At 37.5% G+C, this 23,565-nt stretch overlaps 1 protein-coding gene and 1 pseudogene across 3 annotated transcripts in view; both read left to right on the forward strand.

Moving 5' to 3' along the window:
* CDKAL1 (CDK5 regulatory subunit associated protein 1 like 1) overlaps positions 1–23,565 on the forward strand; it is a 648,948-nt gene that overhangs the window by 307,694 nt on the left and 317,689 nt on the right. The window lies entirely within an intron of this gene.
* LOC119253606 (U6 spliceosomal RNA) lies at positions 19,990–20,088 on the forward strand (annotated as a pseudogene).

The following is a 23,565-nucleotide window of genomic DNA, read 5'->3' on the forward strand; positions in this document are numbered from 1 at the left end:
TGAGTGTACAAAAGGAAGAATATTGTTTATATTGAGAAAGCTATGTGATTCTAGACTATAAATACTAAGATTGCTTTCATACATCCTTTCTTAAGAGACCCTGAATGATGTAATAGAAATGTCTTTAACTGGGAGTATATAAAGTCCAACATAATCTCTACATGGCCTTTTCTTTTAATTCTTATAAAAATCCCACAATCTATATTAGAATGTAACTTCTATAATAAATTTTAAGGGGAGAGCTAAGTTAATGTAATGGGCTTAAAACATACAACTTGATAGTGGTGTTCAAATTTTTCATAGTAATGAAGGGGGAAGGAAACCCTTTCTTTAAATGGAATTTGAGAAGTAAAATCAAAAGTGCCAGGTTGATGTATGGGTGGGCCTCTTGTTTAATAAACCCTTGCCTCTGAGGTCTTTCCTTAAAACCTTTAGGATTCAGCCTGATTTGACCAGTTTAGATTGTTTTTTCTAGTGTCGCCTATCACATAATAATCCAGGGTGTGAATTTTCTGAAAGGGCTGGATAGTAAATATTGTGGATCATAAGGTCTCTGTTACAGTTGTTCATTTTGCTCTTGAGCATGAAAACTGCTCTGTATAATTGCTTAGATAAATGGGTGCAGCTGTGTGTATAATGGGAGAAACTGATGAAATAGCTCAGTGATTGACTTTGGGGAAAGCTAACACATAAAACTTTTTTTGGCAGAACTTCCTACTGTCACTCATATGCTCATATATATATTAGTCACTAATATGCTGATATACAGCAGAAATCCCTAAGAGAACACAGAAATTATGTTGATCTAGAAGAGATAGGTGTTATTGGACTGACTGTTAATTTCATTTCTTGGCAATTTTAGAAAATCCAAACCAGCCTCTTGTCCCATTGCGACAACTGCTTCACAACCACATCTCCTGGATGAGAGGCTTTGCGTTTTCTAAAATACAGGCCATCCTGATGGATAGCAAGTGTCGAGAACTAGAATTCATAGCCACTAGTTTGGATAATGTTTTGGTTGAAGTTGGTAAATGAACAATCTTTACTGTAATGAGAGGGATTCTGCAAAGAATCCTTTGGTTGTTTACCAAAGAATGAGTTCAGGTAATAAAGGCCGAGGCTAACACGAATGTTTACAATTTGCTCACACCAGCCTTATAATTGAGTAACCTGCCTATTTTCCATTATAAATCTAATTCTTTCAGTCAAGCACTTGGTTTGAGACAGGCAGCGGAGTTCTGTACTCTCGGTCAAGGTTCTAAGGCGTCTGCAAATTGAAAATACTTGTGTTTTCCCTCCAGGTTCCTTAACAAGGGGTATTCTTTAGTAATCGACCAGGATTTCTCCTCTAAGTCCCTCTCAATGCATTGTTCTTATCAGCCACTGCCATTTAATTATGTTTAGTATTCCAGATGAAATCTACCTGCCATCCTAAATCTTGAGGTTTATGTAACACTGGAAGTCAAGAAAGGAAGAAACCCAATGTTGACTCTCTAAGTAACTATTACATTTCTTTAGTTGTTACTGCATTTATTCAACAAGTAATTATTTATTAAAAATAATTCATATTTCTGAAAATAGGTCCATGCTTTAGAAAAGTGGTAGTAACAGGACATTATTATAATCAGCCTTTCATACTTATGCCCATGTGATGGGGAGGCCAGTGACTGAAGTTTGCTGATAATTGTGCAAACAGCTCATCCTTATGGTTGGTAAAAAAGATGTAGTCCTGGGCCTCCCTGGTGGCACAAGGGGTTAAGATGCAACCTATAAAGAAATCTGCAGCCATTGCATCATGAGTTCGAGCCCCCGCCAGGGAGCTACCTGCTTGGCGCAGCAGACCTCTTCTGACTCACCCACTGCTCCCCTCAGCAGTGTATTTCAGTCAGTCTGCCCGTTCTGTTCCCTGCTCTGTCTCTGGTGAATCCCCCACCCCCATACCTCTGGTCTGTACCCCAGTTCTTGTATGCATAAATAAATAAAACTTTAAAAGAAGATGTAGCCTTCCTGTCCTCTCCACAAATTATGATATTATTCATAATTCTGAGTTTTCATAGTTCTAGAGCACATATATTGCAAATTTTAGAATAAAGTTTCTGGAAATCTTTTTTCAGCTAGAGAGTAATCAATTCCCCACTATTATTGGTGAGCTATTTTTTTTAACTCTGTTGTGTTCTACAAAAAATAACCCTTGGGAATATGTAGGTAAGTATAGAAAATTATGTAAATTAATGAGACCCTGAGGTAATAGATGAGAACAGGAAAGTTGCGCGTTGGTGTGGAATTGGGACGTGCAAAGTAGGCTGTAGTCACAAATTCAGTTTCCACTCTGAAGTTCTTGAAAGTTTATTGTCTCTGAGAGGGAAAAACCTAACCCAGCTTGGCATTGGTTTTGAAAAGAAATTTTCCCATGTGAGTTCATATAAGGAGTATCAAAGTGTAGGTCTCCACAACACCCCTCAGTACTCAGATTCACATACTGTGTTTCTCAGAGTTGTATATTTTCACATTCCTTGTTAAAACGTGCAGTCATGCCCTGAAAAGCAAAACATTCTGAAAGGATTTCTTGGGAGATAAAGATAATACGTTCCAATTAACTGTGACTCTTTTGTGATCCGGCTCTACTTCCTTATCCATTGGAATGAACCCACAACGAAATCCCACTCTCGAGGCTAGTAGCTCAGGGCTTTGCACACCCTATGTCAGTTTGTGAGATGCTACATCAGAATGCAGGAAGAAGATAGTAGGTTTTGAATTTATATGTATTTTCTCATCCTTTAAATTTTTATTTCTTCTGTATTGTCAGAATATATAGCCACGATGTTGTATAAGTATAGTTCATAAGTACTCATCTTTAGGGTTGCAGACTTAATTTTTTTTTAAACTCCTTAAGGAAAGTGATTTTTGTTTTTTTTTTAATGTGAAGACCACTGATTTAGAGAAACCAACAGCCTGCCTGTTTTCCATTATAAACCTAGTTCTTTCAACCAGGTTTTCACTTTGAGTCAGGTAGCAGAGTTCTCTGCTCTCTGTCAAGGCCCTAAGGTGTTTTGATTGAGTGCAAATCCATCTGCTTTTGCGATCAAATAAGCAAATAATGAAGTTTATGCCCTTTGGAACAAAACCGAAGGACTTATTGAAGACTCTTGCCATGCACCTCGCTTCAGGTGGCTCTCCTTCATCCTCAGAAGCTCATATTCCCCTTCTCCTTCTGGCTATAGTTTAGGTCACTAGGAGACTAAGCCCAATGGTGCTGGGGCCAGGCATATGTGTGTGTGCACATGGTTTTGGGAGGTGCTCAGTCCTTGTTGAGTGTGAGCTAATTCTGAATTGATTATACCCCATGAATTTCCATGTGCGACTCAGACCCTGTACTGAAAACATAGCCTGGAAAAGCTGCATTTCTAAAGTGAGCAAAAGATACTGCTTTGTTTCAGCTGCTCTTCCGATACAATTGAATTTGGTTTTCTAGTACAGGCTTGGTGGTGTTCGGTGATACCAGAACCATTGTGGTGGTGGCTTTTCCAAGATTTTCAACAGAAATAATTTACTTTCAGAGGTTCCTTCCTGGTAGTGGTATCTGTTATTTTACTAAATGGATAAATGCATTAAGGTCCACCTTTATGGAATATAAGTTTGTCTTGATATTTTCTTTTACTAAATAGGAGTCTACAAACAGTTCTTATATGACAAAAGTTAAGCAAGGATGTGCTGTTAGAGTTTGGAGTGAGGCTGATCTGTCTCTGATATCATTTCGGTGAACTCTAAAGACTGCAAGTTAGTTTTGGATGGTTGTTTAATGGAATTTTAATAGCCCTGGAAAGATGTGAAAGTGATATTGCTACCTGGTGGTTTGTAAACCTGACCTTTGTGAGATGTTTTCTGGGCAAAAGCACTACTTTGTGATGCCAGCAGCTTTTATTGATTCTGCAGAGTCTGCAGTTTTCTAACACTGGCTGTCAATTCATTCCAGCTGAAAAATTATTAAATTTCTTCTCCTGCTTGTGTGGCTATTAAATCGCAGTAAACATACTTGCACAGTGTCAGGTACGGCAAGCACAATTTTCTTCTGCATGAAAAAAATGTTTGTTAGTGGGACCTTGGCTGTTCTGCAGAGGTTATAAATTTCTGTATTTCTTTTTATTTGTTGCTCTCAGTTACATTTTTTATTTCTCTTGGTCAGTTGCAGCACCTTACTTGTTATTTGTAATGTAAGAAAGAAAAGTTTGATTTAGATTGCTGGCTTTTTAAAAACATGCCCTTTAGTTCATCATTCCTGATATTGTTAAAAGGAGGGTGTAAACTTGGGGTTAAGAGGATTTAACCAGTGAAAATATAGCTGGGGCAAAATGAGAAATATCTAATGAAGGAATACATTGAATGAATGGGGAAAGAATGAATGATTTGATGGTCATATACTCTGCATAGCTCTTTTGGATTTTTTAAATTTACTTAAGGAAAGTAAGCGATGTGGAGGCAGTAATTGCCTATAAAAGTGAATATTAAGGGCCTTCCTGGTGGCGCAGCATTTGAGCACTGGGTTGCGAAGATGCCCGCGGCCTCTGCGGTGCCGGTTCGATCCCCAGCTGCTCCCCGGCCACCGGAGGAGGGTCCCACGTGGCTCGAAGACCTCTCCTGCCACCCGCTGCTCCCCTCAGCAGTGTACTTCCGTCCTGCCTGCTCTGCTCCCCGCTCTGGCTCTGGTGAATTCTCACACCCTCCCGCGCTTCTGACTGTACCCAGTGCTTGTATAAATAATAAATAAATAAATCGTAAGAAAAAAAGTGAATATTAAAATTTACAGTCTCTCTGAAAATAACTTTGGGACCTTTGGGGTATGTATGTAAAATGGATATATCAGCCCAGAGCCCCCCTTCTTTAGCTCTGTGATAGGTCCCTGAATTTCATTTACAAATGAATCACTCCAAAGGATTCCAGTGTGTCACAACCACGTGTAGAAACTTATGTCTGGAGAAATTCTTGATTAAATACACAGTCTTTTGATTGAAACAGTCAGTGGAAACGGAGAAGGTAAGTCCGATTTATGTGAGAGTGTAACTAAAACCTGAACCTATTTTTTCCCTAGTCGATGAATGTGTAAGCCTGCTCCATCTGCTCCATTTTCCCCTCACCAGACTTTTCATTGTATCATTTTGGGGAGTTTTTTATTTTTATTTTTTTATTTTTCAAACATTTATTTATTTATACATACATACATACATACATACAAGCACTGGGTACAGTCAGAAGCGCGGGAGGGTGAGAGAATTCACCAGAGACAGAATGGGGAGCAGAGCAGGCAGACTGACGAAGTACACTGCTGAGGGGAGCAGCGGGCATGGCAGGAGAGGTCTGCGCGCCATGTGGGACCCTCCCCAGTGGCCAGGGATCGAACCGGTGCTGCAGAGGCTGCGGGCAGCTTCACAGCCCAGCACTCAACCGCTGCGCCACCAGGGGAGGCCCTATTTTGGGGAGTTTTTGAAAGATTCCTGGGCTCCACCTCCAAAGATTCTCATTCTGTGAGTTAGGCTACATGAGTGGGAACGCTTATTTTAAAGACTCTACAAGTTTGGGAATCCCTAACCTAGATCTGGTAGTTTTTCTTTCTTTCTTTTTTTTTTTTTGGTCTGGTTCTTTCTGATCTTTAAATTAATTGATTTTCCCTTAAGTAACACTTTTTCTTTCCTTTTTTAACATAGGTTAATTTGGGCCTTTCAAAGCAGAATATTTAGAAGAGCAAAGGGCATTTAATGTCCATAAACAAAGTTTATAAAACTAATGTTTTACATCAACTTGTTAAGGCAATGGGATGATTATTTTAAAGATTTATTTCATTTATTTATGCATACAAGAGCTGGGGTATAGGCCAGAGGTGTAGGGAGTAATAGGATTCACCAGAGACAGAGTGGGGAGCAGAACACGTGGACTGACTGAAATATACTGCTGAGGGGAGCAGTGTACAGATAGGAGATGTCTGCTGTGCCATGTGGGTCAGCACCTTGTCCAGCGATCAATTAGCCCTGAGCTAATTGTTTTTATAGTTAAAGAATATGTAAATTTGTGTAGCTTTGTAGAATATCTATTTCCTTGAGAGAGGGTATGCCTTTGTGTATTTCTTTTTAAGAAGAATGAATTTCAGAAATTTTAAGTGGTGGTAGAAATCTACATGTCTGCTTGCTTGGAAAGCAGATACATTGATACATTTTTCTGATGGAGTATTATGCAATTTTGATAAATTTTTCGATGGAGTATTATTCCATCTTGAATAGGAATATTTACAAAGTTTATAATAATCTGCAAAATGTCTCATACTTTTATTTTAAAAAATGTGATGTAGACTTATGTACTGTACTATAGAATTAATATTTTTAAAAAATAATAGTCAAAAAAAAAACCCATTACATAGAGGGCCAATCTGGTGGCGCAGCGGTTCAGCGCTGGGTTGTGAAGCTGCCCGCAGCCTCTGCAGCGCCGGTTCGATGCCCAGCCACTGGGCAAGGGTCCCACATGGCGCGCAGACCTCTCCTGCCATGCCCGCTGCTTCCCTCAGCAGTGTATTTCGTCAGTCTGCCTGCTCTGCTCTCCCCTCTGGCTCTGGTAAATTCTCTCACCCTCCCGCACTTCTGACTGTACCTAGTGCTTGCATAAATACATACATACATACATACATACATACATACATAAATCTTTAAAACAGCAACAACAACAACAACAACAAAAGGACTTGCACATTATCAGTTTTCAGTCCAGAAAACTGAATCTCCCGTTTCTGAAGGACTTTTTATTACTTGACTAAAACATAGGAAGCGAAAATATGTTTGAAATATTTAATAAACTAAAGCTTATTTACTTAACTTTGGAATTGGTGGATTCTTTCTGATTATACAATGGCCTGATATTCTTGAATTGGCTTTTCACAAATAATAAGCTATACTGTGAAGAATTCTTCAGGAGAAATCCAGAAGCCTGCTCATACTCCCTACTGTGTTTCCTGCTCAGCTCCATAGTCATAACTATCGATACAATTCTCTGAATAAATTAAAGTATTGCAGGATACAAGGAAACCTTTGCAATTATTGCTAGCCCTTCATTTCCAGACTAGAGTCCTCTAAGCTCCTGTCCAGTACCCATTAAAAATGTCATTTTGGGGGCCTCCCTGGTGGCGCAGCGGTTGAGCGCTGGGTTGCGAAGCTGCCCGCAGCCTCTGCAGCACCGGTTCGATCCCCGGCTGCTCCTCGGCCACCAAGAGGGTCCCACATGGCGCGCAGACCTCTCCTGCCGCCCGCTGCTCCCCTCAGCAGTGTACTTCAGTCCTTCTGCCTGCTCTGCTCCCCGCTCTGGTGAATTCTGTCACCCTCCCGCACTTCTGACTGTACCCAGTGCTTGTATAAATAAATAAATAAGTCTTAAAAAACAAAAACAAAACATTTTTTAAAAAAATGTCATTTTTGGAAACACAGTTCAAAGAATATGGGGGGTGAGGAGTGGAAAACTATGTGATTGGAAAAGTTTAGGGAAAGGAAAGTTGTAGACCAAAGACCAAAGCGTGGCTTCTTGGAAGAAGAGAGACTGAGTGCAAGCAGGGTGATTTGCATTTGGTTGAAAATACAGTTCAACTTGCCATCAAAGGGATAAGGCCCCATGTGACGTGGCGACAATCTCCATTCCAAACTTGCCTTCTCCCACTTTCTAAAGTCAGATTAAAGTTCAAGTGTGAAACCAGAAAAGTAGAGAGAAAATAAACCCAAGCGCATGGCAAATAGAAACTCCCAGGTAGTTCATTAGAATAGGCCGTCTTGCTTGACACTCGTGGCATATTGGACTTGACTTAGGATTTACAGGCTCTGTGTACAATGACAAAACCCATTTTTGGAATAAAAAATATTTGAAATTTTTAAGCTTGATTGATGTTGTTTTTCATAATTTTTTACTTTTTTTTTTTTCAAAATCTAAGCTTAAACCTGGAGAATCAACTATTCCTCTTTTCTTTTCTTTAAATACCATGTGGATAAATTATTGAATAATCCTGGTAGACTTAATTTGGTGACCCCCATTGAATCATGCCTCCCACTATACATGTTTTATGCAGGTATATCCTTCGAACATTGACTGTCAGCTTGGCCCTGTGTCTTGCTTTAGCCAGTGGAACATTAGAAAGCATGGTGCAAGCAGAGATTTGATAAGAAATTGTTGGGGCCTTCCTGGTGGCAGAAGGGATTAAGTGTCAGCACTATGAAGCTGTCTGCAGCCACTGCAGCATGAGTTCGATCCCAGGCCAAGCAGATGGGGTAGCATGATCTCTCCTATCTCGCCCGCTGCCACCCCTCAACAGTATATTTCAATCAATCTGCCTGTTCAGTTCCCTACTCTGTCCCTGGTGAATCCTTTCACCCCCTCCTCAACTCTGGCTTGCATCCCAGCTCTTGTATGCATAAATAAATAAAATCTTTAAAAAAAAAAAAGAATTTGTGCTCTGGGCTTGTTCTTGTGGCTGTTGCTTGGAGTACTGAGCCATTTTTGGGTGTCTGGCTACCCTACTGGTGATACCCTCATGAAGGAGACATATATAGTCAGCCATAAATAGTCTAGCTTCCCAGCTCAGACTCTAGACATGAGGAAACCATACTGAATGTTCCAGTGTTTGCACTGATCAAAGGAATGTCCAGCTGAGCTTAGCCCAGAGTGCAGAATTGTGAACAATGATAAATTACTTTGTTAAGCCACCAACTTTTTGTGTAGTGTTATACAGCCTTAAGTATATAGTGTTAGATGTTTTTATTATGTTTTAAATTTAAAATGTTATAATGCCTTTATTATATTTATAATACTTCATTTATAATACTTCATTTCTTTATTTAAAGATTTATTTAGTTATAAACATAGAGCTTCCATATGATCCAGCAATTCCACTCCTAGGAATTTACCCAAAGGACACAGAAACATCAATTCCAAAGAACACCTGCACCCCTATGTTTATAGCAGCACTATTTACAATAGCTAAGCTTTGGAAACAGCCCAAATGCCCAAAAATAGATGACTGGATTAAGAAGATGTGGTACATATATACCATGGAATATTACTCAGCATTCAAAAAAGATAAACACATGCAATTTGCAGCAACATGGATGGCGCTGGAAGGGATCATGCTCAGCGAAATAAGCCAAAAAGAAAAAGAAAAATACCGGATGGTCTCACTCATAGCAGGAATCTAGAAAACTTAAATAAGGGACCAGGAAAATGAATAACTATAAGAAAGTGAAAATCAAAATCAACAAAAAACTATGAACCAGAGACACTTTTTGGGGGGTGGGTGGCGGGAGGGGAGGGATTGGGGTCAGAATGTGGGGGTTGCAATTGTATGGGGAATATAAAAATAAAATTTATTATTAAAAAAATAAAATAAGAGAAGAAAAAAAAGATTTATTTAGTTACGCATGGAGGAACTGGGGTGCAGGCCAGAGGTGCTGGGGATGAGAGGATTCACCAGAGACAGAGTGGGGAGCAGAACAGGCAGATCTACTGAAATACACTGTTGAGGGGAGCAGCAGGGAGACAGGAGACGTCTGCTGCACTATATGTGGGTCACTCCCTGGCCTGGGATCAGACTCAGGCCATAGTAGTGATAGTGCTGAGACTTAATCCCTACAGCACCAGGGAGGCCTATATATAATACCTATAATAATACCAAATGCCATGATTATTTCCTATTAAACTATTTATAATGGTAATAATAGTATTGTGTAAACAGTTACTGTCATGTGACCAGTAACTGTTAAACATACAGAGAACATCAAATCACAGAGCCATGGACTTAACAGCTTACAGTGTAGTAACTATATTAATGAGTGATAATGTTAGTATGCAGGCCGAGGGGTAGCCAGGTACCCCCAAATTGCACACTCTAAAAGGTTCTGCCAATTGCCAAATAAAGGCAAAGCATACTTTTAGTGTGGAAAGACATTAATGGGATAAGTGTGCATAAAGAGAGAAAAGAACGAATAATAGTTCTCCAATAAAATACCCAGAGTTATCCATCCCCATGTGGGTATATGCTCAGCCAAATAGGGCTGGCCCAAAGCAGAGCCACTGAGGCCTAAAAATTGCTGCAGGTCTGAGGCACCTTCTGGCAAGGAATCACAGCGAAGGGGTTCTGGGGGCCAGGGAAATCTGGTACAAAAGGAGCAAAATTAAAGTACAAGTTGAGACAAAGGCTGCCATTTTCAGCCTCCCCATGGCTCACTCACTCAACTTGCTTCAAAGTGTCTCCTCCCATGTTCCCAAGTCCCTGCTGCAAATCCAAAGGCAAGAAGCAAATGAGCCTTTTTTTCTTGCAAGTCTCTCTGTTCTACATGTCTCCCCAAGTCTGCCTACAACGTCTCAACTCCATGTCTCTCCTCTGTGTGTCCTCTCTGGGTGTTTTCCAGTTTTCCCTTGTCTCTTAGCTCCACCATTCATTAGGTGGGGCAGGATACATGGGATCATCCTTTTTATGGAGATTCCTCCCTGTAGCATTCATAGCAGTGCTTCAATAAGCCTGAGGTACTATGACACTTTGGTTAAAACTAGAATCAGTTAGATTTTGTTCCCTACTTGATTAGCTCTGTGACCTAAAGAAAACTATTCCCTCTCAGCCTTGGTTTTCCTGTTTGAAAAACAGGAATAGAGTATTATTAGATACTCATTAAACAAAAATTAAACAAGGTAAAAGTTAAGAGACAACATCAAAATTAAACAGGCTAACATAATAATGTTAATCCTGTGAATAGAGAATATTTAACAAATGACTTGTTTGTTGTTACTGTTCTTAACAATGTAATACCAGGGCAAGAAGGAAATGAGGAATAGGAGAAACAACAGTATCTAAGAAAATGCTATTGCAGTGTTAGTTGGCTTTTTTTTTCTTTCCAACTCTATTTTGCACATATTTGTGTTTATCCTGGACACTCGTGCATGACTACCTGGCCTGCTTTTAAGACCCCAGATGTCTTTCTCGCATTTTAGAATACATATAGATCACTTGTTCGTTTTGTGTGGGTCTAGGGTGGGGCCTAAGAGTGCATTTTTAAGCTCCGAGGTGATCAATAACTGGTTTTTAAATGCATGCAGGCCTGCCCTTAGGATCCTTGTAACTATAGACTGTCTTATCACCTTACCAACTGGAAGTAGCGAATGTTCTCAGAATGAGCTTTCTAAATATCTGGCTATGGATCCTGGAGGTTGAAGGCATAATAGCGAGCCAGTTCCCTTGATTGGTAATGAGAGAAAGATGGATTGTTCACAGATGTGAGGTAATTTAGGGAGGATAATGTGGATTGGGCACAGTTAAGACTTTGATTTTGTGAATATTAATGTAGAGCACACTATATTGTAGAAACTATTAATGACAAACTAAAAAATATTTGAAACAAAGTGTATGTTTTACACAGGAAATGCTAAAGAAAATTGGAATTAAAACATAATATTTGTTTTCTTCAGAAATTGGGGTTGCTACATATTTTATACAAGTTCATTTATTTCTGGTCTTAAATCTGTATTCATCCACACTGATTACATCTGTGCTTTATTTTTCAGACTTGAAATAATTTATATGCAATGGTCTGACCTTCATTTACAGTTGTACTGACTTGAAGATGTAATTCACTGTGTAATTAGTTTTAGTAAATAATGGGGGGTGTGTAGGAAAAACTTGGCACTATGTTAAGTGGAGAATAAATTGAATAAATATTTAAAAATAATTTCTCTAACTATTTTAGCTAGCATCTGAATATTTCCAGCTATCTTATCTCTGCAACTGGATTTTCAAGTAGTAAATTATTTTTGTAAATTTATAAATATTGCATTCAAAGAAAAATATATTTCTCCCCATGTGTTTTGAAAATCTGTAATGTTTTTGCTCAGATTGACTAACTTTTTGCATTTCATGGTATTTTTCTTGACTTAAAATGAGGATACTTAAAGTAGTTTATTGGGGATAAATGCAGGAGAGTGACTAAAGTTTTTTTTCTTATACACTAGCTAAAGTTAATATGCACTTTATAATTATTTATATTCATGTTAATAGTAATTATTATTCCTGTTTTTTCTTAAACAAAAAAATTGTCAAATACCTACTAACTGGAGGATTTGTGATTGTGAAATGTTATTTGCATCTTAAATTTTCTGTAGTGTATGCTGGAACATTTACAAGAAGTTATTTGAAATTTGTAAATATGAATTGATAGAAAATTAGGAAACAAAGATTTTTTCTTTATTAAAATATAGAACTTGGTAAAATGTGTGGTACTGCATATTGCTGGCTGAATTGTTCATGATTTTAATAAAAGGAAAATTAAATGGACATTGGACCATTGTACGTTTGGTAAGAGAAGACATTTCTCAAATTGGGTATCAGCTTATTCTTGACACTAATTGTGTGTTTAGCCACCATTTTCTTAAACATGGACTTCGGGGAATCAAAATGTTTATCCTTAAGTAAATAAAAATCCGTTTTATATACTATATAGTATTTATTATATTCTAGCACCACAAAAAATATGATAGAACCTTTGCCCATCAGTGATTTTAATCCCGGTTTTATTTCCATTCTTTTCATATTTGCGGCAGGTATTTTCTATGAATATAGGTATGATTATAAATATAATTCAGACATTATGCTATTTTATGGGTCCTTATATTAATAAAATTGCTTATGAACTGGGTATCAAATGATTTTCTTTCCACTTTTATGTCTTAGCTTCTCATTTCAACCTTACATTCACCAAGTGAATTATAGCTACTAATGCTTGTTGTCTCTGTTTTACTGAAGCACAGAGAGGTTACACTGTGCGCCTGAAGAAGAGTATTAAAATAGAGATTTCCTGATTGATGGGCCAGTGCACTTTGCACGATAGCATGCTGCCCCTCAGGGAAAATGTTGTACTCAAATACTTGATACTGCAATGCATTGGTTGCTATAGTGCAATTTAGTTTATTATCATAACTGGGGTCATTTCATCAGTTGGGATCATTTTGAGAGAAGCCCTTAGTGGAATTGCAATCATAACTTGAATGGCGGCCCTGACACATTTCACAGGTCTTCAGTTTCATTGGCCATTGCTGCTTCAAAAAGAGTAGATACCAGTTAAAAAAACAATGCTGAAATTCACATCTGAGCAATAATTTTAGGCTCTAGGAACCATAATACACTGAGAGAAAGTATCTTAAAATATGTTGTAAATAATAACTACATTTTAGTCCTTTCATTCAGTAGTTCACTAAGATACATTTAAAACAAATAATTTGTAAAAATGCCTATTCTTTTTGTGTTTGAAAATTTAAAATGTTTAAAAGAAAACTGCTCAAATTTCAGAAATATATACAAAAAATGGAAATAGTAGCGATGTTAATGATGCAGAAAGGTTAGTTCTGCTACATGTAGCTATTAACTTGAAGCTTGGGATCCATGAAGATACTTTTCAGTGTACCCATCAGAGTGGCTTGATGGCCTGAAAATCTATGTTCTCCTCCTGCCATAGACTTGCATTAAATGAACTGTGAATTTTAATTTGAAATGTATTTGCAAACCAATTCCTATAAAAAATGGATTTATAGCTTGAAAGCCCAGTGCTCCAGAAATGCCGTGCAAAGCCAGTACATCTTCACTTGCCAGTTGTGCCTGGTTGTAGTTTTAGGCAATTGCATTTGTGACCCACTCTTGTTTTGCTTAACTTTTTGAGAACCAGTGCTCCAAAGAAAGAAAAAATAAACCCACTTTTGTTCCTAGTTTATTTGCAAGCCAGGTCAGACGCCCTTGATTAGCTCTCAGTTAGAGGATAATTTGAACCTTGACAGATTGAACCCAAACAGCAGGGATTCTCTAGTCTGGCCAACAGATAGAGAAAATAAAATAAAAGCTAATTCCAGTTCACAAGCCATACAACAGGACTGAATAAATGTGCAACTGTTAATGAATAGCTATTTCAAATATTTACAAAAGGCCCAAGAAAAAAGAAAAGATTAGCATCTTAGACAGCTGTTCTAAGGGAAACCTATTAAAAATAAACATGATAAATGATGCTCAAAAGCTAATATATCTGTCAAACATCACATACCCTCGAAGAAAAAACCTGTTTTAGGAAAATGAAAACTATTACGACTTTTGGGCATAGCTCTGTTGCTTTCTAGTTTTACACTGGAATTTTATTCTTACTCCTTTTTAAATGTTTTCAGCTCCTTCAGCATTCATGTGGATTTTATAGATTGTAAGGGCCTGTGTAAGTGTGTGGAATCATTTAAGCCTTGTCCGTTGTGATTAAATTGGTTAGAAACTTTAAAATTCTCCTATATATCATTTGGATGAAGACTTACTGTTAATTGTTATTTTATGGAATTGCAGATGATATAATCGTTTGACTATGACAGTAATAACGTTTCAGCATCGTGGCAATTGTACTAGGAAATGCACCATAAAAATGGAAATCGTTGCTACAGTGCTGAGATGTTTGTTCCCACACTGATTAAAGTGTAGTTGTTGCCTGCATGAGCCTGACAGAGTTCCTGCAACTCCATTTAGCTAAAAATAAGCAACTGTACCTGGCATAGCATTAGTGGCTCATATAATGGACCTTCGGTTTTCAAGACTTACTATTAGCGATTTTCACAATTTCTTGATGTAAGTCTATAAAGAGATGCAGTTTGAATTTTCTGAGGCCTGAATTTGGATTGGAATTGCTGTACTCTGAGGTTCAAGTGTAGCACTTTATCTGACAAGTAAGTCTCGCCAACAGCTCAGCGTCTAAATCTCGGTATAAGATAGTGTGAGTCATGCAGTTTTTTTCTTGTAAATCATTGAGTCTTTGTGTCTGTCTGAGATGTCACATTAAGGGAGAGCCAAATGTCAATGCTGTAACCTTTGTGAATTTGAAGATTTGTGGATAATAAGGGTCTTACTGTATTTATGTTTAAAGATTTGAAAACTTTAAAAAAATTCTCAGTTAGAATGATTTTGTAGTTTGCGAAAGTATGATTCTTTATCAGAAGTGTGGGTCATTTTGTGAAAATTCATGGTTGAAGGGTACCTTGCATAGCCAGCGAGGCCTGTGCTGCAAATATAAAGCAGTTGGTGTTTGGGAGACCATGGTGGTGCCGGATAGAATCATGGGACTTTGTGATCCAGCCCTAACCTATTTCTCTTGCTTCACAATTTATTCCTGCCTAAGGAATTTTGTTTCAGCAGTATCTTTATTTGATCTATTTTTCTGATCTCCACCCAAACCAGCATCATTGAAAGCTCCATGATTACCTATCAACTGGAATAGTCTTTAATCACCATTAGTTCATTTCTGTTCACTAATGTAAAGGTGAGAAAATAGACTCCAGAGAACATAAAGTTGATGTATAGAGAGGGCAAATAAGTACTAAGGGGGTGAGGATGGAAGCTTGCTGGTTTGTCCTTTATTTTGAATCATGTGCTGCTTTTATATGCTAAAGTTACTTTTATGTTGTTGTTTAATCATTGAAATGTATGCATGCGCACACACCTAGTGTGATATTGTGACTTACATATACATTATACACACTCATATGCATTTATATATGAAAGCCAGTACCAATAGTTAGTATTTTTAAGAATGGCTTTCTTATTTTTTTTTTTTTTTTTTTTGCTGTCTTGAACAGGAACTAAATATTACCCCCTTTCTAAAAATGGCTTTCGTGAAATCTGAGCGAGCGCCTGTTCCTTATTTATTTTAGAAAATAATGGTTTGGACTCCATTGATAACACTACATTTTCATGCTGGTCTGCAGTTACATTAGACCCTTAAACTTAGACTCTCTTTGTACTTCATCATTGTAATTTACACACTGGGTTGGTACATTCTCTTCAAGACAGTTTGTCTTGCGCCTCCAGCTGCTCCCCAATAGCCATTGTGCTGAATAAGCACTTATTTCAGTATGTCCTTGATACAATTAATGCAGGCATCTGCAGAAGCGGCGGCGGTAGCAGCAGCTGCAGTGCCTTATGGAAGCCAACTTCTGCTTAGCATTGTGATAAAAGAAATAGTTTTGAGCTGGAAGCTAATGTTGGCTTATTTTTAGCATAAAAAGAGTTGCACCTGCCAGGGCTAGCAGAGGACTGAGGTTTGTTGATTACACGTTCTTGTTAGTGCCATTGTTATTGGTAAAATGGGGATGATGTCATCCTTATCAAACTGAATTGGCACCCTGTAGAGTGACAAATAATTTACCCTCTGTGGTTTTATCAGCATGGGCCTCATGTTAGAAGCTACAAGAGTGCTGAGTTTTCACAGTTGAATGCTATGGAACTGCAGAGGTGTTTGAAAATGAAAGGGATTGATACTTGTAATCAGTGCACATAGTAATGGCCAAGGTGTAATGAAACATAAGTGCACATTTAGGGTAATTATGCTGCTACCAGGTGGGGCCCTGGGGCTTTGCATGTATAGAAGCTGCTTGAGGTGGCGGATGTGCGGCGAGGAATCCTGCAGCACCATCTGGTAGATTCTCATTTTCTCATTAATTCTTCTGTCCCCTAAGTCTGGGCTACATTGACTTTGAACAGCACTTCATCTGTTCAGTATCTCCTCTCATTTTAGTTGGGGGTTGCTTTCAACAGCGGCATTGATATGATGTAATTTACAATCCCAGTTATGCAAAATATATTAAACCAAGTCATCTAGCTGATTTTATTTTTGGGTAAATCTCACTATCCTTAGTGAAAGCCCACATGACCATCTGATTCTAAATGATTCACTACTTGTATAGTTATTTTTAAATAATATGGTTAGAATAGCTGTTTAAATTGGCACCTTGCCTTCCAAAATATAATAAAAATATAATGTATATCTGATTGAGTTACGAACGTGTTTTCTTTGTTTATTTGAAAAACATGTTTTATGTCTATAGGCTGATACATTTTCTTGGCCTTCAGTGTAATAAAAACTTATTTTAAGAATAAGAAGTTACAGTGATGGTTTCACAACAATAAGACTTTACTTAATGCCACCGAATTGTATGTTTACGAATGGTTAAAATGGTTACAAAGAAAGGAGCCTGTATATTGTATAGGGAAGCAAAGTGTATTAAACTTGCTGAATTTACTTTTACAAATATTTCACGTAACGTTAAGAATAATACATATAAAGGACCTAGTGTGACATTAGTAGGTAGTTTACATATGGCCAATTTCTTTATTAATAGGACTATTAATCTGAGAAATTTTAATGGAATCCAATTCATAATGTATATTCATATAACACATAGTGTCAACAAAGTGTTATCTGCTGGTCAGTTTCTTATAATAGTGCACTCTATTCATTTGGAGAATCTTCTCGAGTCTGTTGTTGGATTGAATTGACATTAGATTAGAGGTTTCAGTCTTTTTAATAAATACCAATATAATATTTGAATTGTCTGAGTGGCACTTTAAGAGCTTCCTATAAATAATAGAAATATCCCTATTAAAATTTTCCACCGAGAGTATCCACGCATTTTGACATTTCATGCCTGTGAATTTTCCCAAAATGGAAAAATGAGAGAAAAACATATTAGCTTCTTCCAAAAACTACATGAAGGTTCTTGGTTCTGTCCCGTGGTCAGCGCTTGCCAGTACAGAGTACGGTACAAGTACAGAGACCTGGCGAGCTTTTCTGTTGATGACACTGCTGCCATCTGAGTGTCTTTCAGTGCTTCCCAGGTACCTCTGGCTCCAGGAAAGGAGAGAATTGTAAGCAATTTAATATTTCAGAATGCCCAGCTACTTTTTTTCACATTTAATTTGAATAAGCAACCTAGAAGATACATGAAATGTGTCTTATTCTCCCCTCATTTCTGTTTATATAAATTCATTTTAGGGCAGCGCATGAGAAGAGGTTGAAAGCTCCTGTGTTATCTCTTGGAAAATTACTTGATTATTAACATGAAGTGTGGCAGTGGACAGGAAGTATATTGGTGGTCTTTTATTTCTTTCCTAAAGTTCACTCATTTGTCTTTAGAGTATTTAAATATCAGGATTTTTCCCCATCTCATATTCAGCGAACATTAGCTTGATCACCAAAGTACTGGACTGTGAACTTAGCAAAAGTGTGGCTAGTTAGTTTGAACCAATTTAAATTCGGCAGTGGCCATCCGTTAGGTATGTGACTTTGGGAGAGTAATTTAACCTTTGCAAGCCTCAGTCTTTTCCTCTATACCTGAAAATGATAATCTTTCACCTTGCATAAATCGTGAGAGTTTATGATAATATGTTCAAGCACAGAGTGTGCTCTTGGTAGATGGTTAGTGCTGTTTATGTTCTTTCTCCCAAAAATGTGATTAAGAACACATGGTCTAATAATTATTTTCACAGAAACCATTGCACAGGAAAACACAAGATTAAGTCATTTTCCTGTGGTTACTAGTACTGCGTATTCCTCAAAAGCAAGGATGAACTTTAACTAACGCACACAGTTCCAAGTTTCTTAAGAGATGAGACATGCCAACTGAATGGCCTTAATCAACTAGGAGAAATACCTATACGGCCCTTTTTATGATGGTCTTTAAATGCATAAAATATGATGGATTGAAAAAAAAGAAGTTTTAAATTGAGATATCGTAATACACAGAAAGGATATTTTGGTGAGACAGTCATCTACAGGATTCATTATTAACACATAAATAAGATGCAGCTATGAGTTTAATTGTCCTAATTTCCCAATAATGATATTTCAAATAACTGGAATATTTGTGATGTGATGAAATTTCTTATGGGCAGGTACTGCAGATGGCTTTAACTTGTTGCCTACTTTCATAATAGTGGAAATGGCTAGATATTGGCAAGAGATTACTAAAAGCAAAGTTGTCATTTTTTTTCTCTCCCACGTTCCCATATTCTCACTCCCAACTCCACCCGTTAGGTCTGTCAGTGAATATCCTAAGAGTTTCTTTACCCAACATAAGAACCTTTGATGGCATATATTCAACTTCCAAGTATTAATGAAGGAAAATATATAAGCAACAGTGACAGAAACTCATAAACATACTTATCAACCTCAGCAATATCTAAAAATGATTCAGACCAGTGGGTCTGTGATTTATTAGCCCTTCACCAAAACCCCTAGTCAGTCCTCTCTTGTGAGATTAACTGTAACTTAGATTTTATACTAAGTAGTTCCTTGTTACTTAATTATGATTCCAGTGCACTGTTTTATTTGAAACTAGTGTCCAGATTTTCCATGAAATTATTTCCTGTTGAATCTTCTGCAGTCTATAACACTGTGCTACATATCACCTATAGGTTTTTATTTATTTTTAAAAGTTATTTTGTTTTTATTTATTTTTTAAATTTTATTCATGTATTTTTACATCATTTTTCATTTTTGCACAATGTTTGCATTTTTATCTTGATTATAGTCCCCATACAATTCCCACCCCCCTTATTTTGACCTAATCCCTCCCCCACCCATACTGTGTCTCTGGTTTATAGTTGTTTGTTGATTTTGATTTTTTCTTTATTATAATTAGTCTTTTTCCTGGTCCCTTATTTAGGTTTTCTAAATTCCTGCTATGAGTGATACCATCCGGTATTTTTCTTTTTCCTCCTGGCTTATTTCGCAGAGCATGATCCCTTCCAGCTCCATCCATGTTTTTAGATCATTGGTCTACAGCATTCATTTTATTTACAAGCAAAATATCTATCCCTTTATCCATGAAGAAAGGATGCTAATGTACACAAGTAGGCTTGGAGTTCTCAAATGATTTGGACTGAACCCGAGTAGTTAGCTAAATTAAATTTAAGTCTTGAAATTAGTTTGTCCAAACAGGGAGCAATAACAAAGACCCAACCATATTCGTTAGACATTTTAGTTGCATAATTTTATGTATCTTTAATTATGAAAGGTAATAGTCACAAAAATATGTCAAGAAGGGATTAGCCACAGAAATATATCATGTGTTTAAAACATATTCAACAACTATTATGCTGAACTGTTTTAATTTAAAGTGTGCATTTTATGTTTGCTTCAGCAGCACATATACTAAAATTGGAACAACAGAGATTAGTATGGCTCCCTGTACAAGGATGACTCGCAAATTCCTGAAGCATTCCATATTAACAAAATATGTATTTTATAGCATCGCTGCCTCTTTTTTTTTTAATACCACTCCAAAAAAGGTTACTTTTCCTAATAGGCACCTTCTTAGTTATCTCTTCAAAATTCTATCTTATTCTGGTTTTGAAAATCAAAATTGCACTGAGAATAAGTAAAAATTACAGCTTAATTTAGTGAGAGTCATCAGATAAAGATTAATTTCGACTTTCAAGGTGGTGCAAGATTATAGGGGAGACTCCTATAAGCTGGATTTCAAAGGATGTGTAGGATTGGTAGGTGGTCATGTGGAAAGGACATCAGCATTCTAGGCTGGACACATCATAAGATACTGACAGAGATGGATATACATGTTTTAGTGCAGGAACATTGTGCAATTTGAATAGTTGGGTGCGTGCAGGCATGCTGTGCAATTCTGTAGAGCCTAATTGTTGAAGCCTTATAATCTGTGCTAAGATTTGTAAGCATTATTTTGTAATTATTGGGGAAAAATCTACTTTTCCTTTTTTTTTTAAAAAAAAAATCATGGAGTTCACATAAACAAATCTATCTTTTAGGAAAAGGTAATATGAAAGATGATTAGAAAAGAGAAGACTTGGCGACAAAGGAGATCTAATTTAAAGGCAGTTCAAGTGTTTGCTATCAGAGACTTAAATTTTAGCATTAGAATGAATGATTGGAAAAAGTTGCATCAGTAATTGGAAATAAAGCTCAAAAGAGGTGCAGCTTGTTTTAGAAAAAGGGTAATTTTGGACATGGGCTCACCCTATAGTTTTGGAAGTTCATTTTTTTTTTTTAAATTGATTTATGCATGCAAGAACTGGGGTACAGGCTAGAGGTGTGGGATGTGTGTGTGTGTGTGATAGGATTCACCAGAGACAGAGCGGGGAACAGAACAGGCAGACTGACTGAAATACACTGCTGAGGGGAGCAGCGGGGGAGACATGAGCAGTCTGCTGCGCCATGTGGGTAGCTCCCTGGCCAGGGATTGAACTCGTGCTGCAGTGATTGTGGATAACTTCTTAGGTTGCATCTTAACCCCTTGTGCCAGCAGGGAGGCCCAATTTGGGAAGTTCAATATAGAAAAGTTTGGTTGTCTATTCCAAATTCTATGTGAGGCTGTTACATCAGTTCGATTGCAGCGAAGATTTGGGAGTTATCATGTCATTGCAGCAGAAGGCCAGAGAGGTATCAGCTGTTGTGCCGAGGTTCAATGGGATGAAATTTAAGAAGATCTCATTGATTTGACATTTAGGATCTCATTGATTATCTTAAGAGAACAATTTCATTTGAGTAGTCATTCTCAGATTTTAGTGTGCATAAAAATAAGCTAGAACACGTGTCAAAAGTATAGATTTGGAAACTCTGGTCAGGGTCTTTAGGACTAAGGCAGGGCCTGGAGTCCACTTTTATAAACAGTGGTATTGATGGTGGTGATGATGGTGACAATGGTAGCTGATATATCTATCTATATGAAGAGAGAGAAGGAACTTATGCTAGACACTTTTGATTTTAACTGTGGTCTCATAAGAACTGTGGAGGTATGTACTGTGATTTCCTTATTTTACAGATGGGAAAACTTAATCATAAACTGGTAAAATAATGGACAAATTTCCATAGCCAGAAATGGTCACTCTGTAACTCATGATCCATTCCCTGTGAGTGCCAGGTGCATTGCAGTTGGGCCAGGAGAACCTTTGACCCAAGCTACACATCTACCAAGGTCCTCAGTTGTATTTATTTCTGTGGGTGTTTTAAAAGATAATCACTTAGTTTCATGTTATAATTCTTGTAATATTGTTTTGAGCTCGCTTAATTGTTAATATTCTTTGAGCCTTTAAGTATATGTGACTATCTCTGATTTTCCAAGGGGCTGTTTGTCAAGCACTGGAGGAAGTTGGCTTGCAGAGAAATCGCTTTGGGGAAACAAGGAAATCAGAGCAGCTAGGTTTAGAGGTTCAGGGGTAGGGAGTGGCCGGTCTGGAATTCTTTGTAGAAGCAGCTCATGGGTGGTAGTCACAGCGGGAGGGGAGCTGTAGTTTTAAAGCAAGCTTACTGATTTTCCTTAGCATTTGTTTATTTTTTACTGTCTTGTCTTGAAGGACATTTGCCAGGAATATCAAAGGAAATAATTAGGGTTGGGAGTGGGGGTAGGAGGCGATTGCTCAAGGCCCAAAGAGCCGTGCCATGGAGCCGTCAGTTGTGGGAAGAACTGAAATGGTGTGGTAGATGATGAAATTGTGAGGAGGGAAGAACACTTTTATGTTAGGGGCTATTTTAGGTATGTTTCTAGATGACACGGAAGGAGGCGAACTTCTGTTACTGTGATGGGATGGAGCTTCATTGGTGGGAGAGGGATTTCTGAGGTGCTGGGACAGGGTAGAAGCTAGCAGAGCATCCCAAAAAGGGAAAAGGAGCATTAGTGTCAAAAAATATTTGAGAAATTTGAAGAGATGGTTGGAAGGTTAAAAACTCAAAATTAATGTTCCTGGCTCTTTCAATAAGCAGGTGGCAAGGTCGTCTGCTCCCAGGAACCACCAGAGACTTGAGAAGAAAGGTTGTGTTTCACACGCAATAATTATATGTATCTGTAGAACTTTGATAAGAGAGAAAAATAACAGAAGTTCTTAGAAGATGTTTCAGTACTTAGATTTAAAATATTTCTTGTTCACTCTTTTTGAGATGTGTGGGGGGTTGGATGACGAATTCCAGGAGGGGGCAGCAGCGCTGTAAACATTTAATTTGGGTATTTTCTTTATCTGTTCATTTGGCTTTTCAAATTTCAGTAATACTGTGTTTCCTATCCCTATTATCCTAACTAATGAAAAAAATAGGGCCTGCAAGGCCGTTTGTAATCTTACAATTTATTAATTTAGGAGTCTTACATTACTAAACATAGCAATTGTGGAAAATACAAGCATACTGTAAATTATAATATATAATAATTTGGGATATTTTGGTGTGATTGAGGCCTAATTTTGCTCCATCTCTGCATGGGGCTTCTCTAATAACTAGTTAATTTTTACCAGATTAAATAGCTTTTAAAATATAAACTGTAGGAAGATAGGACTAAATTGGGGGTTTTGAAAGAATTTTTACAATATAAACATTAATTTTTATTGAGCATCGACTGAATTGAAAAAGGCTAAAACTTACACGTTAAAATAATTTGGCAATCTTAACTGCAGATTCAAAATTTCTGAAAATGTAAATAAATTGAAATGTAGGCAGTGTTTTGCCATCTGTAATGAATTAGCATCCCATTTTTACCAGCTGCTGCTGGGGTTTTTGAAGCTGACTCAGGATCTGAACACACTGCTGGTTTGCTAGTGATAAATATAAGACCCTGTACTTTAAAACTGGCAGGGCTGGACCAGTGATTAGAAAATTCCCTGGGATTTTAAGTAGCAGATATTCTCTCACTTTGTGCAGGAAATAAAGATATATTGGTGCATTGATGTGGTCAGAAGAAATGAGGAGAGGG

This window comes from Talpa occidentalis, unplaced genomic scaffold (assembly GCF_014898055.3).
Source record: "Talpa occidentalis isolate TD23 unplaced genomic scaffold, MPIMG_talOcc4v2.1 talOcc4.2, whole genome shotgun sequence".
Classification (NCBI taxonomy): Eukaryota; Metazoa; Chordata; class Mammalia; order Eulipotyphla; family Talpidae; genus Talpa; species Talpa occidentalis.